The sequence below is a fragment of the Penaeus japonicus genome, unplaced genomic scaffold, assembly GCF_977035675.1.
Source record: "Penaeus japonicus unplaced genomic scaffold, GWHDUDI00000001_assembly GWHDUDI00000019, whole genome shotgun sequence".
NCBI classification, from domain to species: domain Eukaryota; kingdom Metazoa; phylum Arthropoda; class Malacostraca; order Decapoda; family Penaeidae; genus Penaeus; species Penaeus japonicus.
This window is the reverse complement of record NW_028234421.1, coordinates 25,164,890-25,171,255: the sequence shown is the minus strand read 5'-3', so window position 1 is coordinate 25,171,255 and position 6,366 is coordinate 25,164,890.

Sequence of the window (6,366 nt, the reverse complement as noted above, 5' to 3'; positions counted from 1 at the left end):
CTATCTATCTATCTCTTTTCTTGTCTTTGATCCCTTCCTCCCTCTTTTTCACCCCTTTTCTCTCCCTCTCAGTCTCTGACTCTCCTTCTCGCCTTGCTTTTTCTCCCTCCCCTTTTCTTTTCTCTCCCCCTCCCTCTCTCTAATTCCAACCTCCTCTTCTCTCACCCTCTTTTTCTCCCCCTTCCGTTTCCTTCACACTTACAACCAAGAAGACATTAAGGTCATTTTTGAGGATGGTGTCTTTCTACCAGATGTTCATCCCGGAAGCTTCTTCTCTCACGAGTCCGATGTCAGATATGTTACGCAAAGGGACACGTGCTTTACAAAATAGATTATATTATTCAAAAACAGCATTATCTAGTGATCCTATGTTGAAATTGCCTGATGCAAAATTCCCATTTGTAGTAAGAACAGACGCTTCAAACTATAGACTGGGATCTGTGTTGTTGCAATATGATAATAATTGCCCTTTTCCAGTTGCATATGCGAGTAAGAAACTATTAGATCGAGAAAGGAAGTATTCTGCCATCCAACGCAACTGTTTAGCCATTATCTTCGGTATTCAACGGCTCGATCATTACCTTACAGGTAAACACTTTATTTTAGAAGTTGACCTTTATATATATATCTTTAATATATACATTTAGTATATATTACTCTTTTAGAATTGTTCATATAGCTGATCAGGACAACGTAGATGCTGACCTGTTAAACAGATGTCCAGGGTAATTCCAGTATCTATCATTAATACATACTTGTTAGGGGAGTGTGTCAAAGTATCACTAATTAAATGGTGAAATTTCATGAAGCATTTACTATGAAATACAAAGGAAGAGATATGGTTTTATTTGGTTTCGTTAAGGTGATTCGAATCGCCTTTACGTAGGCTGGTGAGTGCATAGGCCTACTCGGTAATTCCCACTATTCGCTTGTCGAGGTAAGGTTGCTTCTACGGGGTTGCTATCACGGATGTGCAAAAAAATATTTGTTATGTGAAGTAAAAATGGTTTATATTGCTATTTCATTTGTGAAGATTTATAACTTATACGTGGTTAATATCAATTTTGGTTCCTGATTGCTGTCCCATGTCAAAGAAGCCGAACAAGATACAAGAATAATTATAGTTATCTTATTCGTTATTAGGGATTTATCTGGTGCTCGAGTCGGCGAGACATACATAGCCACTTGAGAGGGAACTGTGTTTTGCCGGTGATTTTGATCATTCACATGTGTGGAAAAGTTACGTAATAAAGCAAAGATAAATCAGTGAAATTCTATGTTCTACCCAGATCGGGAATTCTGAATGTACATCTATATCCTTGAACTGTGACAATATATATGTATGTACACACACACACACACACACACACACACATATATATATATATATATATATATATATATATATATATATATATACATATATATAGCGTGTATGTGTGTGTGTGTGAGTGTGTATCAACAATAATACTGACAAAATGATAACGACAATAAAAACAATAATTAAATATTGTTAACATCAATGATAATAATAATGATAATAACGTAACGATGATGATAATAATAACAATAGTAATGCTAATAATAATGTTAATGATAAGGTTGACCATGATAATGATGGTAACAAAAGTAAGGATAATGATGAGGATGGCGATATTAACTGTAGGGATTATTATTTCGTCAGTGTTATTACTTACGTTATTGTTATCATTATTTTTTTGCCATTATTATCATCATTATCATCATTATCATTATTATTAGTATTATCATCCTTGTTCTTGTGATCATGATTATTAGTATCATAGTCATGATGAATATTATCGTCAGTGTTATTATTATCATTATTGCGTTTATTATTTTTATTGTCGATGTTATTATTATTATTATCATTCTTTTTATCATTATCATCATTATTATTACTATTATCATTCTTGTTGTTGTCATCATGATTATTAGTATCAGGATGATGAAAGTAATATATTATATTAATAATGATGCTGATGACGCTATCAGCACTAATAACTATGATAATTATGAGGATGAGGATAGTAGTGATAATAATGATGACAGTAATTATGATTTACATGATGATAATTACAGTGATAGTTTCAATAGTAGTAATAATACTTATCATTATCATATTGCTATTGCAACTACTGCTATCAACAATGATAATAATATTGATAAAAAATGCGCCATAGCCGGGAATCGAACCCGGGTTGACCTACTTGGCTGACAGAAAGGGCCAACTACACCTCAGCCCTGACCACCAGACCACCATGGCAATTATTTAAAGGAAAATCTGGAGTTTAAATATCACGCTTTCTTGCACTTGCATAGATAGATATGCCATCCATCAATTGATCTGTCTGTCTATTTACATAACCGTTTTTCTCCCTCCATTCCTCTCTCTCTCCCTTCATCCCTCTTTCCCTTCCTCCCTCTCTCTCCCTCCCTGCTTATCTCCCTCCCTCCCTGCTTATCTCCCTCCCTCCCTCCTTATCTCCCTCCCTCCTTGATTATATCCTACCTTGATTATCTCCCTCACTCCTTCCTTCCCTCTTTCCCTCCCTCCCTCCTTCAATCTCTCCCTCTATCCTTCTCTTCTTCCCTGCTTACTACCCTCCCTCCTCTCCTTCCGGCCCTCCCTCCATCCCTCCTTCTCTCCCTCCATTCCTGTCTTCTTCCTTGATTATCTCCCACCCTCTCTCCCTCCTTGATTATCTCCTTTCATTCCTCTCGCCCTCTCTCCTTCCTTCTCTTCCTCCCTCTCTCTCTCTCTCTCTCTCTCTCTCTCTCTCTCTCCATCCCTCTCTCCCCCTTTCTGCTTATCTTCCTCTCTCCTTTTCTTTCTCCCTCCCCCTCTCTTTCGAAATACACTCGTGTGTGTGTGTGTGTGTGTGTGTGTGTGTACATACATACATACATATACACACACATATACACACACACGCACATGTATATATATATATATATATGTATATATATATATATATATATATATATATATATATATCAAGAGTGTCATTCATGAAAAATATGAATAATAAATAAGATAACACGAGATAATCAAATTGCATTTGAAATGTTACTCTATACTAACCTAACTAGTAACTTCAATGCATAGCCCTCGTGTAGTAGTCACGTACGTTTAACTCTCCCCTTGCATTTTCTTTTTCTTTTTTACCATTTGAACTTATCCATAAAGAGGGGTTCATTATATACATTAATATATACATGGGTATACATTAATTTAATTTATATCTTAGTATTGATGTAGATTAATTCTTCACAGAACACCGGATGTTTCATATAATTTCTTTTCTAATTACACATATTATATTATAGGAGATGATGGTGATGTTAAATGAATAAAGTTGTTTGTTATACTATTCATCTGTGTATTGATTATATTTCCTGTTTTATTGGTACTATAAGATTATAGATCTTTGCTAAAAAAAACACAATGAGTCCGACTGAAGTTGCTAATGTTTACGGCTACCCCTAGGGTCGTAACAATAATTTCATATCATTATTATTATTATTACTATTATTATATATATACATATATGTATATATATGTATATATATAATGTATATGTGTATGTATATATACATATATACATATATACATATATATATATATATATATATATATATATATATATGTGTGTGTGTGTGTGTGTGTGTGTGTGTGTGTAGATATATGTATACATATATGTATTTATATATTTACGTATATATATATATATATATATATATATATATATATATATATATATATATATATATATATATATCGTTCACTCACTGGGAGCTTTTTAGATCGGGTTTTTAAGGCGAGATCGACGATTTGTGGGAAGGTGGGTGTTTGTGTGTTTTTTTGTTGTTGTTTTTTGTGTGTGTGTGTGCAATAGTACTGACAATTAAATAATCATGATGACAATAAAAACAATAATTAGATAATGTTAATAACAATAACAGTAATAATGATAATAACACAACGACGATGATAATAACAGTGCTAATGGGATTATCATCGTCAATGTTATTACTATCATTATTGCGATTATTCTTTTATTGTCATTATCATTATCATTATTACTATTATCATTGTTGTTGGGATCATGATTATTAGTATCATAATGCTGAAAGTAAAATATCATAACAATAATGTTGTTGATGGCGCTATCATTACTAATACCTATGATAATTATGAGAATGAGGATAGTAGCAATAATAATGATGATAGTAATTATAATAAACATGATAATAATGATAATGATAGTTTCGATAGTAGTAATAACAATAGTTATCATCTTATTACCGCAACTACTACTACTACAAATAATGCTAAAAACGCCATAGCCGGGAATCGAACCCGGGTTGACCTACTTGGCTGGCAGAAAGGGCCAACTACACCTCAGCCCTGACCACCAGACCACCATGGCATTTAATGAAAGGACAATCTGGGGGTTAAATCTCAGGTTTTCTTGTACACGCATAGGTAGATATGCCAATCCATCAATCTATCTGTCCCTCTCCTCTCTTCCCTTTTGTTCCTCTCTTCCTTGTCTTCATACTCTTCTCTCCCCCTTTCTCATTCTTCATATCACTCTCTTTCTCTCCTTCCCGCATCCTTTTGTTTTCGTTCCTTATTCCTTCCTCCCTCCTTCCATCTCTCTCTCCCTGCTTATATCCCCCCTCTTTTCTTTCCACTCTCTCTCTCCCTTCATTCCTCTCTTCCTCCCTGCTTATCTCCCTCCCTCCCTATCTCTCTCCCTTCCGCCCTATCTCCTTTACTCCTCCTCTCTATCCCTCCCTCCCTCTCCCCCCCTTGATTATATCCCACTTTGATTATCGTCCTCTCTTCGTTTCTCCTTCCATTCCACCTTCCCTCCCTCCCTCCTCTCCCTCCATTCCTCTCTTTTTCCTTGACTATCTCCTTCCCACCCTCTCTCCCTCCCTCCCTATCTCCCTCCATCCATCTCTCCCTATCTCCCTACATCCCTCTCTCCCTCACTCCCTCCCTCCTTCCTTCTCTCCCTCCCTCCCTTTACCCCCCCCCCTCTCTCTCTCTCTCTCTCTCTCTCTCTCTCTCTCTCTCTCTCTCTCTCTCTCTCTCTCTCTCTCTCTCTCTCTCTCTCTGTATGTGTGTGTATGTCTAATATCTTATATTGTTATCATAGTTATCACTGTCATTATATCTAGAGATTATTATGCACAGATATGTGCTTTTACTATCGTATCCATACAATGAAATCATCCGTATATATTATACCTTTCTGTTGTTCTACCTGTTATACGTATATATCTTGCCACACGCCTACATCCATCCATACCTTGTATTGGCAGAACTACATCCGCTCTCGCGCGACGCCCTCTCTCAGTCTGACCATGAAAATAGAACGCCCATGATTGTATGGTCGCTTCCCTGCTTACATCTCTCGCCTACCTTCGATGTCACGGTCACAGCCTCCCTCTTTGTTTAGATTCGAATAGAAGGACTTTTTGACTTTTTAACAAGTTTATTGAGACGAGTGATTATGTACATCTCAAAAGGATGAAGTAACATAGGTTATCTTCATACACGAGTTGTCTTTAAGACAGGATCACTCCACGTTAGAGGCTGTACTCCTTCCTACTCCTAGAGTAACTGCTAGAAATAAAACGCGGTTTCTCCGAGGATTCGTCTGGCTTCAAACTCTCAAGTATCACTCCAAACATGTGATGTACTTGTCCACTCAGCATATCACCAGTCTGACCCTCGACAACGCTTTTGTACTCTTTTTTAACTTTGAAATAACTGCATTATCATTATCATCGTTACTATTTATCATCTAACACATCAACGCATGCCTATTGTTTTATTTTCTTCTTAGACACATTAAAGATGTTAGTATATATGGTAAGGGTTAGTTTATCTCTTTATGGCGTAACCTACTCAGTCTGGTTAGTTATCACTTGAACTTTATGATATTTAGAGTTTATGTATTGTATTATAGGCTTGTTATCGCATGAGTTAGTTACGATAAGAAGAATATAAAGGCTCCAACCCTGCTCATGTAGTTAATCTTTATTTATCTAATTATTATCATTACTATTATTTATCTTTTTATTATTATTCATTATTATTTATCTTTAACATAATTACGGCGTACTTATTGTCAAACGTTTGTTTCTCTTCTTATTTAATCATGAGATATCAACAATATCATTATCGATAATGATAAAATGATACTGCTGCAATAAAAAAAAATCAAATTCATTAATCAATATTTCTAATAAAAACTAGAACACTGAAAACCACAAAAAAATATTCCTTTTACCATTAATAGTTACAAATGCAACAAATACAAAATACTC